This window comes from Gopherus evgoodei, chromosome 5 (assembly GCF_007399415.2).
Source record: "Gopherus evgoodei ecotype Sinaloan lineage chromosome 5, rGopEvg1_v1.p, whole genome shotgun sequence".
In the NCBI taxonomy this organism is placed as follows: domain Eukaryota; kingdom Metazoa; phylum Chordata; order Testudines; family Testudinidae; genus Gopherus; species Gopherus evgoodei.
Window position 1 is genome coordinate 53,740,546 of NC_044326.1, and position 17,633 is coordinate 53,758,178.

Consider the following 17,633-nt stretch of genomic DNA (forward strand, 5'->3'; position numbering starts at 1 on the left):
CCCAAACTTGGGATGCCACTTGTGTAGGGAAAGCCCCTGGCAGGCCAGAGCTGCAGGAAGCGGCCAGTATGTCCCTCAGCCCATGCCACTTCCCACAGCCCCCATTGGCCTCAGCCCACGCTGCTTCCCACAGTCCCCATTGGCCTGGAGCAGAGAACCGTGGCCAGTGGGAGCTGCAGTCGGCCAAAGCTGCGGCCACAGTGGGTAAACAAACTGGCCCAACCCACCAGGGGCTTTCCCTAAACAAGCGGCATCCCAAGTTTGGGAAACACTGCTTTAAGGGAACATGATGCTGGGAAGGGGAGAAGAGATGGCAAGACTACAGCACACAGCAAGGCTGATGCATCTGGGGCCACTATCTAAAGGATGAAACAAATTACTCACCTCACCACCTGCATGAAAAGAGCAGCTGTGGAATTATTGTGTTCCAGTGAGTCGCACCTCCTGGGATGGCACAGCTTCACACTGTTCCCTACTCAGGGCAGTGTCTTCAAATCCACAATCTTGCCCTAAATTTCTGGAATTTTAAATCAGTCCTCAATACTTTATTTGTGAAATCTTGTTTGTTTCTATTGTAACATTGCATAATGCTTAAGCAATGACAGAATTATGGATAATATACATGATCCAGGTACCCTCAAATAGATCATACTGTTATGTTTTATTGAGAAATTCTAATTGCTGATTATTTGACAGATGAGGAACAGTAGATGATGGAGTAAGGCTGCTTGTTAAGAAGAGCTGGTTATACTGTGAAACAAAGAGCTGATTATATCTGCAACAACAATTACATCCAGTGTCCAATCTTCACCCTTACTACCAGTCACTCTGCTCTACTTGTGGCAGATCAGGTATGTCACTAATTGTACTCTACCACCTGGAACAGCCTCACAAGCCATAAAACCTGTATTCTTTGATCAGTCTACCAACCATTGTACTAAAACAATACAAAATTCTCTATCCTAGCAGTCATTTTCCTGTTCCCACTGGAGCCAATGACAAAGCTCTTGCTCACTTCATTGGAAACAGAATTGGGCCCAGTATCAATAGAATACCAGTCATCAGAGCATTAAATTAAGTGAATCTGTATTTTAAATATCATATTACTGTGTTTATCTCTGCTTAATAATAAGTGTTTGTTTTAAATCAATATAGATCATGACTGTGTTTCTGTCCTGGTTTCTGTTAAGAAGTCAGACATGCCATTTCAAAGAGATTAGCCCAAATTAGTAGGCATCATCTCTGCAAAATATGTCCTTTAGTTTTTGTCCAAAGTAATGAATCAGTGTCCTGTGGTTTGGTCAAAGGAAGGATTTAATTTACTATGTATGTTGTTAATTAATACACATGTTAAATAATATTGATTGCACCATACAGCAATATATTAAAATATAAACAAATCTGATGTTGACATAGCTATGACCCTTGCAGACATATTAAACAATGCTACAAAATGTTTTAAGAACCCTTTTTCTTGACCTAAAGCTTGAATTAAACTCAATCTTTTGTTTCAAAAAAGATATTATTTGGTAACTGAGTTTCATCTGATATCTATTTTAACATTATAATCTAAAAGTTAAAGAGCATATTAAATTAGATTTGTACAATGAGGACATAAAATTCTGCAGTTTGATGATCCACCCACTCATCTCTCCATTTCCTATGGATCTGCAATAAAACCTTTATGAATCTTCCTATGCCTAACACTTGATTATGTGTGTTGCCTCCCAAATCTTCAATCCCAGACCCAAGTTTGGTTAACAGTTGAATTCTATGCATGAGAAAGATCAATAATAATTAAACATGAAATCTGGTTTGTACCCTGAAGTAATGCTGCTGTCCAAACAATGGTCCTCTCCCCTCCTCCCCATTTTCTGAATGAGCTGAATTCTTCCAGTATTTCTGGAGACAGAAAATGTCAAAAGTAGATTACTCAGAAGAAGCTCCATCGACAAATTTTAGCCTATATATTCTTACTAAATGTAAAAAGCATCAATGCATTATTGTTCTTTCCTGATGGCAAAGTACACCTCTATCCCGATATAACGCGAGCCGATATAACACAAATTCAGATATAATGCGGTAAAGCAGTGCTCGGCGGGGGGGCTGGAGGCTGTGCACTCCGGTGGATCAAAGCAAGTTCGATATAATGCGGTTTCACCTATAACACGGTAAGATTTTTTGGCTCCCGGGGACAGCGTTATATCGAGGTAGAGGTGTAATGTGAACAGGTTTTGGGGGAAAGGATAATCATTCTGATCATGTCACCAGAAAGCAAATACAATTAATAATGAAAAGGCATGTTACCATTAGGCCATATCTGAAGTTTGCACTGAGACGAAATTTCTACAGAAGTCAATGGGAGTCTTACAGAATAAGTATAGTAAGCCACGCTCCACTCTGAGTTTTTCAGTGTGCTGTAGCAGAGTTCACAAGGGATATTACTGCATATCAAGTTTGTGTGCTGTAAATTCACATGTTGACTTGAAAAGCAGTAACTTGCCATATAAAAAGCCCCAAGTATTTAGAAATTCACCCTTTGTTTTCATAAAGCTTTCATAGCTGATAATGATTAACTTTGTCCTGAAAAACTGTAACAGTAATTTGCATAATTGCAAGTAGTACAACATCCTTAATAGGAGGAGGAGAAAATATGGCATGCTGTATCTGTTCTTTTTGGGTTAATTGCTTGATATAATTAATGTTACCCAGCTTGCAGGAATAAGGCATATCCTTATTAAAAGGATATTTCCAGTTTAGGATGTTTTGGAGTTCATTTCTTTCTGTCCTCTGATGACTGAAATTAGTTTCACTGGAATGTTTGCATTCTTCCTACTGTTGATTGAGTAAACACTAATTATGGCTAATGGAGAGGAAATCAAACAGTTGAGGATGTAAAGGCACCATTGTTTCTGTCACCAGAAGAGTCAAAGTCAAGAGCTCCATCTCTGAATCTGTCCAGCTTTAGTGTACATATAGGGAGCCTGTAAGAATTCAGTCCATGCTAGTGGTTCTGTCACTTCATTTGTACTCATATAGTAGGGAATTATTATGCCCATATTGGAACATAAACACAAAAAAGTGGTATCTACACTTGGGTTTACTTTACCCCAAAATTCCCATCATTGCTACCACCAGTCCAGCTACAGCAATAGTAACAATAGCAGGGGGCAATGGTGGAGACCAGCCTCCAGTTACATTAGCTCCATGCCTAATCCTTCCAAGAGCAGGTCTACACTCCATGATGCTTAAAACACTGACATCCTGTTTACACTAGAATTCCTATACAATTTTTGGGAAATAAGTTTAGAGTAGGCAAGGCCATGATGGTCAGTCAATCCCTACTCAGAATCACTTGGGTCTGTTGTACTTTCTTAATATCTTACTGACAGCATACTCATAGTATGAGTATGAAGGGGCCAGAGGCAGAACCATGAAGTTCACCAGAGGGTTGGATGTGAACAATCAGCATCTCTGATTGACCTTTCGTTGCAACCCAAACTGACACCAGTTTGACAAAAGCCTTTAGTTACATCTCCTTACAAGCAATACATTCAAAAACAAAGTACAGACAATGCAGGGTGCAATACTTCCTAAGTTTCCTAAAACAGTGGTTCTCATACTTTTGTACTGGTGACCCCTTTCACATTGCAAGCCTCTGAGTTTGACCCCCCACCTCTTATAAATTGAAACCACTTTTTTACATATTTAACACCATTATAAAGGCTGGAGGCAAAGCGAGGTTTGGGATGGAGGCTGACAGCTCGCAACCCCCAATGTAATAACCTTGTGACTCCCTGAGAGGTTCTGACCCCTAGTTTGAGAACACCTGTCCTAAAACATCCTACCCTTGATCTGATCAACAGAACTCCTCAACTCTCCCTTCTGAGAGTAGTATCCTTAAATGTGTGGAGCTTGGAAAGACCCTGCAGCTTCTAATTAGCTCCTAACTAGGAGTGCCTCCCTGAGATGACTTGGAATCCTGGCTGGAAATTAACCTTCTGACAGTTATTGTCTGACCCAATGAGGTCTATTTCTGGGAACACTGGCATGGGGTGCACCAGACATTCAGGGATGTTTCCAAGTACTTCCATAAGAAAGATATGGTTAAACCCACAGGTAGGTGAAAGAAAGCTGTGTAACAATATATGTGATGGGCCAAATTCAGCCAGTTTATAAATGGGTACAACTCTTCTATAGTCAGTGGATTTATAAACACTAAAAAGCTGTATTTGACCCATTGTGCACATCTGAGTCTGAAATCCTCTATACACAGAACATGTACAGCATGGGCACTGGCAGTGCATATTTCTCTAATCTGTCCATCTGTATCCCTCAATCCAGTCTTGAGGGGACCCTTTAGATTGAAGGAGGTCATAGAATCATAGAACTGGAAGGGACCTTGAGAAGTCATCTAGTCCAGTCCCCTGCACTCATGGCAGGACTAAATATTACCCAGACCATCCTTGACAGGTGTTTGTCTAATCTGTTATTAAAAATCTCCAATGATGGCGATTCCAGAACCTCCCTCGGCAATTTATTCCACTGCTTAACCACCTTGACAGTTAGGAAGTTTTTCCTAATGTCCAACCTAAACGCCCTTACTGCAATTTAAGCCCATTGCTTCTTGTACTATCCTCAGAGGTTAAGAAAAACAATTTTTCTCCCTCTTCTTTGTAATAACCTTTTATGTACTTGAAAAATTATCATGTCCCATCTCTTTTCCAGACTAAACAAACCCAGTTTTTTCTATCTTCCCTCATAGATTATGTTTTCTAGGTCTTTAATCATTTTTGTCGCTCTTCTCTGGACTCTCTCCAATTTGTCCACACCCTTCCTGAAATGTGGTGCCCAGAACTGGACACAATACTGCAGTTGAGTCCTAATCAGTATGGAGTAGAGCAGAAGAATTACTTCTCATGTCTTGCTTACAACACTCCTGCTACTACATCCCAGAATGATGCTTGCTTTTTTTGCAACAGCATTACACTGTTGACTCATATTTAGCTTGTGGTCCACTATGACCCCCAGATCCCTTTCCACAGTGCTTCTTCCTTGGCAGTCATTTCCTATCTTGTATGTGTGCAACTGATTGTTCCTTCCTAAATGGAGTACTTCGCATTTGTCCTTACTGAATTTCATCCTATTTACTTCAGACCATTTCTCCAGTTTGTCCAGATAATTTTGAATTTTAATCTAATCCTCCCATCTTGGTATCATCTGCAACCTTTATAAGTGTACTCTCTATGCCAGTATCTAAATCATTGATGAAGCTCCTTGAATCTCCATCTCCTATGATTTTTGAAAGATAATTGCTAATGGCTCAGATATCTCCTCAGTCAGCTCCTTGAGTATTCCAGGATACATTTCATCAGGTCCTGGTGACTTGAAGACATCTAATTTGTCTAAGTAATTTTTACCTTGTTCTTTCCCTATTTTACCCTCTTCTGATCCTACCTCATTTTCACTGGCATTCACTATGTTAGATGTTCAATCACCACCAGCCTTCTTGGTGAAAACCAAAACAAAGAAGTCATTAAGCACCCTCTGCCATTTCCACATTTTCTGTTATTATTCCTCCCCCGCCCCCCAGCCATTGAGTAATGGGCCCACCTGGTCTTTGGTCTTCCTCTTGCTTCCAATGTATTTGTAGAATGTTTTCTTGTTAACCTTTATGTCTCTAGCTAGTTTGATCTCATTTTGAGCCTTAGGAAATTACTCACTGACCTCTTTGCTGAGACTACAAAAAGAGTGCCATTTCCTAGTGGCAGATTTTATGAAGAAGATACCTGTGCAATAGGACTAAACTGAAAACCACTAAAATGACCTTATAGAAGCCACTAAGCAGTTTCAGTCACTTATTTCCTCGGATGGATTTAAAATCAATCAGTTATAAGTTAAAAGCTTTGCATCCCATTAATAATCTCTTGAACCATCCCGCCATCAAAAGCAATCACCATCTTTAGAGCAGGCAGACTTCATGAGAAATATACTCAATAAAAATATATAATTTTCATAGCCTGGCATTCAGTTTAAAAGTAGAATTGGTCATGGACCATAAAATTTTCTCACCCCATTTATACCATGCAATGCTTCAATTTCCCCCCAACATTCCTCATTAATTCCACATACCAAACAGGACATGGAACAGAATGATTTATTTGTTTTATTAAGTTCTGATGATAAAAACAAAAAGTTGTAAATATATTCAGCCAGAGAAAGATAATGAACATCTACAGTCATTGTCATTTATGAATCAGGTGTGGTCTGATGAGATGTATGAAAAATGGCTAGCATTTTCAAAATACTGAAATCTCTCACAGACACAGCCTGAAGAGGAAAGAAACACACTGTGGTCTAACACAACCCAAGGCACATTAGCAGCAGTAAGCCTTTAAAAAGATTAGTGACTAGCTTTACCCTGGAGAAACAAGTGGTTAAGCACTCTGTCAGTGACTAATGCATAATTCATAAAATAATAACAATCTCACATTGATCTGTAGTTTTCAGACTTTATAACTAAGAAGATGTTAAGCAGGAAAAGAAATGAAATTCAGAAGTGTGACCATTCAGTCTATAAAGAACTGTCCTGTCTTCCGATGATCATGAGTTTGGAACTTCAGAGCTGGAACTAAAGAGAACTTTAGAACTACATTCATTCAGCGAAGTGGGTATCCACCCACGAAAGCTCATGCTCCAATACGTTTGTTAGTCTATAAGGTGCCACAGAATTCTTTGCTGCTTTGGAAAAGAAATAAATGATACTGAGAATTCTTGTCTATTTTAATCACAATACATGCACAAATCTTTTTCACCAGGAACAAACCTGGCACACAAGAAATTCTATTTTCAGAACTCTAGAACATTTTTGGCAAAAGGCAAAAGTCTGCCACTCCCATTGGCTTCATTGAAAGCTACAACTGTAGCTGAATTTGGTGCACTGTCTAAAAGCAGAGATCTTACTGAAATTGGAAGGTAGTAAGGTAAAATGCAATCCTGTCCCTTGGTTTTTAACCTCTATTCAGATACTGTTCAATCCTGAAAGATGCTGAGCACTCTGGCCTCCATCCAGCAAAGCACTTAAACACATGCTTAACTTTAAACATGAGTATTCCTACTAACTTCAGTGGAACTACTCGCAGGTTTAAATGTTTTTTATAGAACTCAGAACCTTGCAGGATTGAATCCATAGAGAGGCTCCACACCCAGCAGGGGGAATGACTCACCTGCAGTTCCCAAAACTACAACTGGAGCACATGACGAGGATAGGACAAACAAGGAGTATTTGGACAGAAACAATTAAGATGTCACTGGAGTTGAAGACAACTGATTTTTGGAGTCTGTGAGTTTTGAATGAGCTAACAGTTGGTGTTACAAAATTGCTACTGCAGATTTGTAAATAAACATAGGCTGCGCTGGATTTGCTTCTTAATTACCACTTGTGTGCAAAAGTATTTGAATTAGGCCAGATCTACACTACGAAATTAGGTTGGTATAACTATGTCGCTCAGGGGTGTGAAAAATCTACACCCAAAGTGACACAGTTAAACCAACCAAACCCCACGTTAGGTCAATGGGAGGATTAAGTAGACAGTGCTAGATCGATGGGAAAATTCTGTTAACGTAGCTACCACCTCTCAGGGAAGTGGATTATCTACGTTGATGAAAGAACTCCTTCCATTGGCATAAGTAGTGTCTTCACTGAAGTGCTACAGTGATGCAGTTGCACTGCTGCAGCACTTTAAATGTAGACAAGCTCTTATTGCTTAGATTGTAGTTTGCAGTGTTGTAGCCATGTTGGTCCCAGGATATTAGAGAGACAAAGTGAGTCAGGTAATATATTTTATTGGACTAACTTCTGTTGGTGAAAGACTCAGAGCTCTTCTATCTGGGAAAGGTACTGAGGCCTAGTCTACACTACGCGTTTAAACTGATTTTAGCAGTGTTAAACCGATTTAACGCCGCTCCCGTCCACAATACGAGGCCCTTTATATCGATATAAAGGGCTCTTCACATCGGTTTCTGTACTCCTCCCCAATGAGAGGAGTAGCACTAAAATCGATATTACCATATCGGATTAGAGTTAGTGTGGCCACAAATCGACGGTATTGGCCTCTGCGGGGGTATCCCACAGCGCACCACTGTAACCACTCTGGACAGCAGTCTGAACTCGGATGCACTGGCCAGGTATACAGGAAAAGCCCCGCGAACTTTTGAATTTCATTTCCTGTTTGGCCAGCGTGGAGCTCTGATCAGCACAGGTGACCACACAGAGCTCATCAGCACAAGTAGCAATGCAGTCTCCTGAGAATCGAAAAAGAGCTCCAGCATGGACCGCACGGGAGGTACTGGATCTGATTGCTATATGGGGAGAGGATTCAGTGCTAACAGAACTCCGTTCCAAAAGACAAAATGAAAAAATATTTGAAAAAATTTCCAAGGCTATGATGCCCAAAGGCCACACCAGGGACTCAGTGCAGTGCAGAGTGAAAGTTAAGGAGCTCAGACAAGCCTACCAGAAAACCAAAGAAGCAAACGGAAGGTCCGAGTCAGGGCTGAAAACATGCCGCTTCTACACTGAGCTGCATGCAATTTTAGGGGGCTGCGCCACCACTACCCCGCCCCTGTCCGTGGATTCCGAGGTGGGGGTTGTAATCTCAATCATGGCTGAGGATTCTGCGGAGGGGGAAGATGAGGAGGAGAAAGAGGAAGAGAAGGACGACCTTGCAGCGAGCACACAGCACTCCATTAGCCCTAACAGCCAGGAGCTTTTTGTGACTCAGACAGAATTACCCTCCCAGCCCTCCCAAGCCACTAGCCCAGACAGTGAAGCTATGGAAGCGACCTCTGGTGAGTGTATCTTTGTAAATATAAAACATGGCTTAAAAGCAAGCGTTTTTTAATGATTGATTTGCCATGAGGGCTTGGGATGCATTCGCAGCCAGTAAAGTTACTGGAAAAGTTTGTTAACATGTCTGGGGATGGAGCAGAAATCCTCCAGGGACATCTCCATGAAGCGCTCCTGGAGGTACTCCAAAAGCCTTTGCAGAAGGTTTCTGGGCAAGGCAGCCTTGTTCTGTCCACCATGGTAGGACACTTTACCACACCATGCATGTAGGAAGTAATGGGGTATCATTGCATGACAAAGCATAGCTGCGTATGGTCCTGGTGATTGCTGGCATTCAAGAAACATCTGTTCTTTATCTCGCTCTGTTATCCTCAGCAGAGTGATATCTTTCATGGTAACCTGGTTGAAATTCAGGAATTTAATAAAGGGGACAGAGATGGCCATTTTCCTACTGGGCTGTTGCTTAAAAGAAATCCTTCCTTGCACGTAGCCAAGCGGAGGGAGGGGAGGAAGGATAGCGCTAAGCTTTCTTGCGTTTGGCTAGCAGGAATCATCCCAGCTACCAGTCACGTGGTGGGGAGTGGAAAGGGGGGTGATTAGCAGTGATCTTCCATGATACCAGCCATGCGGTGGGGGGAGGGGTAAAGCAATCATCCTAGAGAATTGGATGGGGGGGTTGGCTTCTGCTGCTGCATGTTAACAGGAAAGAAGCATCAGAGGGCACTGTGTATATGAAGGCTGGAGAATCCGAAAGACAATGGCTTACCATGGCCGCATGCAAGCTGAATTCTGATGCCCGGACCTGCGTCTGTGAGATCTGTGACACCAGAGCCACAGGCACTCAATATTAAGATGCAAAATGCGACCTTGTAGTGAAATCACATGTGCTACATAAGGTGAATAGTGTTGTTCACTGTGAAAGAGTTTAACCATTGTTCTGAAAAATGTATCTTTTAAAATACTTCTCTCCCTTTATTCCCTCCCTCATGCAGCTGCACATTTTTCAAGCCTCTCTACTCTATCCCGAAGGCTCTCTCAGATAAGGCGGAGGAAAAAGAAGACGCGAGACGAAATGTTCTCAGAAATCATGGAAGTAACCTGCAATGAAAGAGCTCATCTGAATGACTGGAAGGACATGGTAGCAAAGTACAGGAAAGATGCCAGTGAACGTGAGGACAGGAGGGACCAACGTGAGGATAGGAGAGACGCTCGAGATGAGAGGTGGCAGCAGGAAGATCAGAGGTGTAGGCAGGAAGATCAGCGGTGGCGGGATGCAACGCTGGAGCTGCTGCATGATCAAACTGATATCCTCTGATGTCTGGCGGATCTTCAGGAAGAGCAGCAGGGTCACAGAGTGCCGCTGCAGCCCCTGTGTAACCACCCTCACTACTCACCATGTTCCATATCTTCCTCACCCAGACGTGTAAGAACGTGTGGGGGAAGGCTTCGTGCACTCGCCCACTCCACCCCAGTGGACAGTCCAACCAAAAGGCTGTCATTACATTGAAATGTATTTAATGGTCTTTTCCTTCCCTCCTATGCTCCTCCCAAACCACACCCGGGATACCTCGTCAGTTTTCTGCCTCTTTTTATAATTACTTTTAATAATGAATACATGATTTTTAAACGATAGTGACTTTATTTCCTTAAGCAAGCTGTAATTGAAGGGGGAGGGTGGGTTGCTTAAAGGGAATGACTTTTAATAAAGAATACATGATTTTTAAAACGATAGTGACTTTATTTCCTTAAGCAAGCTGTAATCGAAGGGGGAGGGGGAGTTGCTTACACGGAAGAAGTCAATAAAGGGGGGGCGTTCATGAAGGGGAAACACACACAGCAGTCACACCGTACCCTGGCCCATGATGAAACTCGTTTTTAAAGTTTCTCTGATACGCACCGCTTCCTGGTGTGCTCTTCTAATCGCCCTGGTGTCTGGCTGCGCGTAATCAGCAACCAGGTGATTTGCCTCAGCCTCCCACCCCGCCATAAAGGTCTCCCCCTTACTCTCACAGAGATTGTGGAACACACAGCAAGCAGCAATAACAAAGGGGACACTGGTTTGACTGAGGTCTGAGCGAGTCAGTAATGTGCACCAGCGCGCCTTTAAACGGCCAAATGCACATTCTTCCACCATCCTGCACTTGCTCAGCCTGTAGTTGAACAGCTCCTGACCACTGTCCAGGCTGCCTGTGTATGGCTTCATGATCCATGGCATCAAGGGGTAGGCTGGGTCCCCCAGGATAACTACAGGCATTTCAACATCCCCAACTGTTATTTTCTGGTCTGGGAAGTAATTCCCTTGCTGCAGCAGTTTAAATAGAGCAGTGCTTCTGAAGACGCGAGCATCATGAACCCTTCCTGGCCATCCCACTTGGATGTTGGTGAAACGTCGCTTGTGATCCACCAGTGCTTGCAGCACCATTGAAGAGTACCCCTTGCGGTTTATGTACTGGGTGCCCTGGTGTTCCGGTGCCAAGATGGGGATATGGGTTTCATCTATCACCCCCCCCCCACAGTTAGGGAATCCCATTGCAACAAAGCCATCCACTATGACCTGCACATTTCCCAGAGTCACAACCTTTCGTATCAGCAGCTTAATGATTGCTTTGGCTACTTGCATCACAGCAGCCCCCACAGTAGATTTTCCCATTCCAAATTGATTCCCGACTGACCGGTAGCTGTCTGGCGTTGCAAGCTTCCACAGGGCTATTGCCACTCACTTCTCCACTGTGAGGGCTGCTCTCATCTTGGTATTATGGCGTTTCAGGGTAGGGGAAAGCAAGTCACAAAGTTCCATGAAAGTGCCCTTACGCATGCGAAAGTTTCGCAGCCACTGGGAATCATCCCACCACCTGCAAAACTATGCAGTCCCACCAGTCTATGCTTGTTTCCCAGGCCCAAAATCAGCGTTCAATGGCTAGAACCTGCCCCATTACTAGCAGGATCTCCAAAGTGCAGGGGCCCGCGGTTTGAGATAATTCAGTTTCCATGTCCTCATCACTCTCGTCGCCGCGCTGCCATAGCCGCCGCCTCCTCCTCACCTGGCTTTGCAGGTCCCGGTTCAGCATAGACTGCACGAGATGTTTACAACATCCACTATAGCGGTATTGATCTGAGCAGGGTTCATGCTTGCTGTGCTATGGCGTTTGCACAGTTCACCCAGGAAAAAAGGCGCGAAATGGTTGTCTGCTGCTTTCACGAAGGCTGTACCCAGAACCACCCGCGACAATGATTTTTGCCCCATCAGGCACTGGGCTCTCAACCCAGAATTCCAAGGGGTGAGGGAGACTGCGGGAACTATGGGATAGCTACGGCATAGCTACCCACAGTGCAACGCTCCAGAAATCGACGCTAGCCTCGGACCATGGACGCACACCGTTGAATTAATGTGCTTAGTGTGGCCACGTGCACTCGACTTTATACAATCTGTTTTATAAAACCAGTTTATGTAAAATCGGAATAATCCCATAGTGTAGACGTATCCTGAGAGTATCACAGCTGAATACAAGGTGGAACAGATTGTTTAGCATAGGTAGTTAACACATCCAGTAACAACTATGGGGGTTAAACAAGACAAATCACTACACTCCTGAATGAACTCATCCAGAAAAATGATAAAAGGAAAACGCATCACATCACCCCTGGGTGAACACTTTTCTCAAAACGGTCACTCCATATCTGACCTCTTCATCCTCTTAGGGAACCTGTACAATGCCTTCAAAAGACTAGCGCGGGAGATTTATAACTTTGCTAGACACTAAAACTCATGGACTTAATAAAGACACTGGATCTACAGTTTATTACAACAATCTGTAACCTACTATGCCATCTTTTTTGTCCTACGACTGCAGAGGTGTTAATCTGCCACTTCACCTTGAAAGGTGTCTTATGATATGTGTTGACTACTTATGCTAATCAATCTGTTCAAGTAGTTTTCAATAGAGATCTTCCATGGGGTACATCAACTCACCTAGATATTTGTCAAGCTGTACAACAGGCTACATAAAAAGCACTAACAAAGTCAATACAAACTAAAATTTCATACAGACAATGACTTGTTTATACTGCTCAATACACTGCACACTTAAATGTAAGTACAATATTTATATTCCAATTGATTCATTTCATAATTATATGGTAAAAATGAGAAAGTAAGCAATGTTTCAGTAATAGTGTGCTGAGACACTTTTGTATTTTTATGTCTGATTTTGTAAGCAAGTAGATTGTAAGTGAGGTGAAACTTGGGGATACGCAAGACAAATCAGACTTCTGAATGGGTACAGTTGTCTGGAAAGGTTGAAAGCCACTGATCTGTCCCACCTTGTATTTAGCTGTAACATGCAGGTTATATCTACTGTGATAAAAGAACCTGCAGCCCCATGTCTCAGAGCCCAGGTCAATTGATTTAGGCTCGTGGGGCTTGGGCTGGAGTCTGGACTTTGACATCTAGCCCCCTCATGATGTTTCAGACACTGGGCTCCAGCCCAAGCCCAAATGTCTATACTACAATTTTTAGCCCCGAAGCCTGAACCCCATGAGCCCAAGTCAGCTGACGTGGGCCAGCCATCACCATGCCGTAGGACTTTTGCTGTAGTGTAGATGTACCCACTGTGTATCTTTCCCAGACTTGAAGAAGAGTGCTGTGAAAGCTTGAAAACTTGTCTCTTTCACCAACAGATGTTGGTTCATTACAATATATTATTATCTTGCTTAGAGTGTAAGTTTTTGGGGGTATGGACCATCTTTCATTAGAGTGTCTAGCACAATGGAATCTTGATCCTTGTTGGATTCAATGTATAACACCGACAGACTCCGGATGTCAGCAGGCAGGATTGAACCTGGGGCCTCTGGAGCTTAGTGCGTGAGCCTCTACCGTGTGAGCTAAAAGTCAACTGGCTGTCAGCTAAAGCTGTAGAGCAGCCTTATTTAACTCTCTCTAAGTGGTCTTGGTGTGTCATGGTATAATCCCCACTCTGAACCTTAGCGTCCAAAAGATGGGGTATCAGTATGAATTCCTCTAAGCTCAATTACCAGTTTAGTACTTGTAGCACTGCCACCAACCAGGAATTCCAGTGCCTGGTACACTCTGGTCCCCCCAAAACCTTGCCCGGGGATCCCCAAGACCCAGTCCCTCTAGATCTTAACACAAGGAAAGTAAACCCTTTCCCTCACCATTGCCTCTCCCAGGCTTCCCCTCCCTGGGTTACCCTGGAAGATCACTGTGATTCAAACTCCTTGAATCTTAAAACAGAGAGGAAAATTCACCTTCCTCCCTCCTTCTCTCTCCCCCTCCCAGACTCTCCCTGAGAGAGAAAGTAATCCCTCCTTTCTCCCCACCAATTCCCTGGTGGATCCAGACCCAGTCCCCTGGAGTCTCACCAGAATAAAAAAACAATCAGGTTCTTAAACAAGAAAAAGCTTTTAATAAAAGAAAGAGAAAACAGTAAAAATTATCTTTGTAAATTTAAGATGGAATATGTTACAGGGTCTTTCAGCTATAGACACTGGGAATACCCTCCCAGCCTAAGTATACAAGTACAAATTAAAATCCTTTCAGCAAAATACAAATTTGAACTCCTTCCAGCCAAATACACATTTGAACTCCTCCCAAATAAAGAAAACAGACATAAGCCTAACTTGCCTTATCTACCTAGTACTTACTATTCTGAGTACATAAGAGCCTGTATCAGAGAGATTGGAGAGAAACCTGGTTGCACATCTGGTCACTCTCAGAACCCAGAGAGAACAACAACCAAAAACTAACAGCACACACAAAAACTTCCCTCCCTCAAGATTTGAAAGTATCCTGTCCCCTGATTGGTCCTCTGGTCAGGTAACAGCCAGGCTCACTGAACTTGTTAACCCTTTACAGGCAAAAGAGACATGAAGTACTCCTATTCTATTAACCCTTAACTATCTGTTTATGACATGGTGCCATTAGGTGGGACAGAACATCACACCCAGGAGGTGTGTGGGTTACAAAGGCACTACCACAATACAAATAAATAAATAATATTTAATCAGGAAACTATGACATTATTGCACATAAATAATAAGTGTTCCCAATCTTCTTCATGTGTCTAAATGACCAATGCTTTTGTGGAACACAAGAAACAATATGTTATACACACTTGGCTGGGATTGCAGTATTTGTTAAAACTGTGTTTGCCACTATTCCTAGAGGTGTGATGCAATTGATTATTTTAGTGTTGTTAAAGGAAAGCTGCTATTGTTAATGTCAACGCCTGCTAAAACTCCGTGAAGCAAAAATCAATAGTTGCCAAATGGAAAAAGACAAAATCAGTGGGAAAGAAAATTTTATTTTCAGAATTCTAGGGAAGTTTTACAAAAAACAACTGAGAGTAGGGGAGAAATGAAAAATATAAAATACTTACTTAACAGCTTATTTTTTAAATAAAGAAAAAACTCCAGGGCAGAAATAGTACTTTTCAATGTCTTAGTGCTATATTCTTTTCTATCCAGTAAATAGCATAAATGTTGATATTACCTAGGTAGTTTTAATGTATTTTCTAAATAAGTGCAAATGTTTTCACTTTCTTTTCATGAAAGCAAGCATAGTTAATGACAGTAGTGCATAAATATCTTACAGAAACTGAGAACTGTCTACACATCAGATACTGCACAGGAGCTACATTATAAAAGAGAAACAATCTTAATAATGCATCATTCAGAGGTTTAATTTTTTACCTTAAATTTGCTACACGCATGAGCTGCAGCAAAAGAATTTACATTAGAATGCACACTCTCAGTCAGTCCACAGTATTGTAGTGTCATGGCTCCCAACCTTTTCAGTCAGCTGTACCAGTTTGCCAGGCTATGGGCCTAATTTTCCAAAATGCTGATTGCCATTCAGAGTCCCCAACACCCATATAGGATCAAGCCCTACTACCTCTACTATTCTAGTTAGTGGTTGCCACCTCCCATTCAATTAGACCAGATCCTGCACCATTTAAGTCAACAGGTGTTTTTCTTAAACGTCAATGGGAGAAAGATCAGGGTTTTACTGTGCTCCTAATCACAATAGATCATTGGTATCATAACAGACAAGTTTGGAGTGGCTTAAGCTGCACTGCTGGTTAGAATATGGAAAAGTGAATACTAGGTGGGAAGAAGCAGTATTCAGAGACTCAGAATTAGGAGCACAAAGCTGCAGGCTTTACTCAGGTAGCTACCATTGGACTTTCCATGGAAGCCATGCTTGAGTAAAGATATCAAGTTCAAGGTTAGGGAGAAACTGAGAGTAGCACTCCCAAATGGTACTATGAACCATATATCAGTGGCTAAAAACCAGTGGTGGTATAATTGGACTTTTATAAATCTTGTCTCTTTCACTAGAGTGAGAGGTTACCAACTGATTATTTGCTGTAAACCCAATGAGCAGCCATTTTCTTGCTGAAGAACAGTAAAGGTGACATCGCTGAGTTGCTGCAGTCAGATAAAACTGAGAAATAAATAACCAGTAAAGAGGAAGAGAAATATTTTGTATGTGGATAAAAGATTCAAGAACAGGACAGCCATGGAAATCATGACAGATTCTTTTCTCTGTTTCTCAAAATGCAATTAAAAATTTAAGATATGTCAACAAAATTTCATTTTTTCTGTCAGGTACAGCATAATAATATCACATCTTATGGGGAAAAAATCACTCTGACCTTCACCAGTATAAATATCCTGCCTAAGTTATTTTCCATTTGCAATGTCTTTTTGATTAACATTGTTTTCGTCTCACACAAGATGACCATACAGAAAGTTAAATAATCTGTTTAAGAAAACAGATTTACTTATAATGTCAGTTAATATTAAAGTTGCTAGAGTTTGTTTTTTAGTGACTAACAACAACTAAGGAGGACTGCAAAAAAAGAAAGGCTGAATGAATGACATTCATATTAGGCAGTAGAATAGATGAAATACAGGTTAAATTACTTTTTAAATGGGGTCAGAACTGATCTCCCAAATAAAAGAACTAGATGGCATTGTTTATCATACAATAATGATAATGTCTGCACAAAGCATAGCAGCAATTAAAAAGCAAATAGAATTATTGGATGTATTACATAAGGGATAGAATATATTATGGGGTCAAATTGTTTCTCTTATGCTTGAAAATCCGCAGGAGGGTATTTTCCCATGAAATTGTCCACAAAGATTCTCTGGCAGGGGGTACTCCAGCAGCATACTATAAGAGGAGGTCAGATTTTGCCTTCCCATGAGAAAGGCCATCTGGCCTGCCCCACACACTGCTACCAAGACCAGGCTTACTTTTAGAATTGCAAAATAGACCTGGGCTTAATATTGGACTTTTTCAACATATTTACAGAGTAGCATGTTATAGTCTTCACCTCTGTCTGCATCTCATGCAGTAATTTGCATAGTGCTGTAAGATACTACACACTCAGAATGGAAGCATTTTATACCTTCTTTTTACTGAGGAGAATGCCCATACAAAATGCAGGGCAACTTGAATCAGACCCATGTACTTTAAATCATCATGCCACACATTTTTCTTTCTACAGATGATGTGAATGAATGACACGTGAGTGAAGTTGATTAAAATGGGGGACTCGTTGCACTGGGACAATCCCATTCTCTCAGTTGCTGAAACTTGGCCCAGTGGCACAAAGACTGTTACAACTGGAGATTTCTTTAGCTGTAGTGGATAGCCATGACTTCTCTATCGCCCCATCATGCCTTTCGCCTTCTACAATATATTGCTGCACTACTTTTCAAGCCACTGGACTTTTATATGGTCTCTTCTGCCCTGACC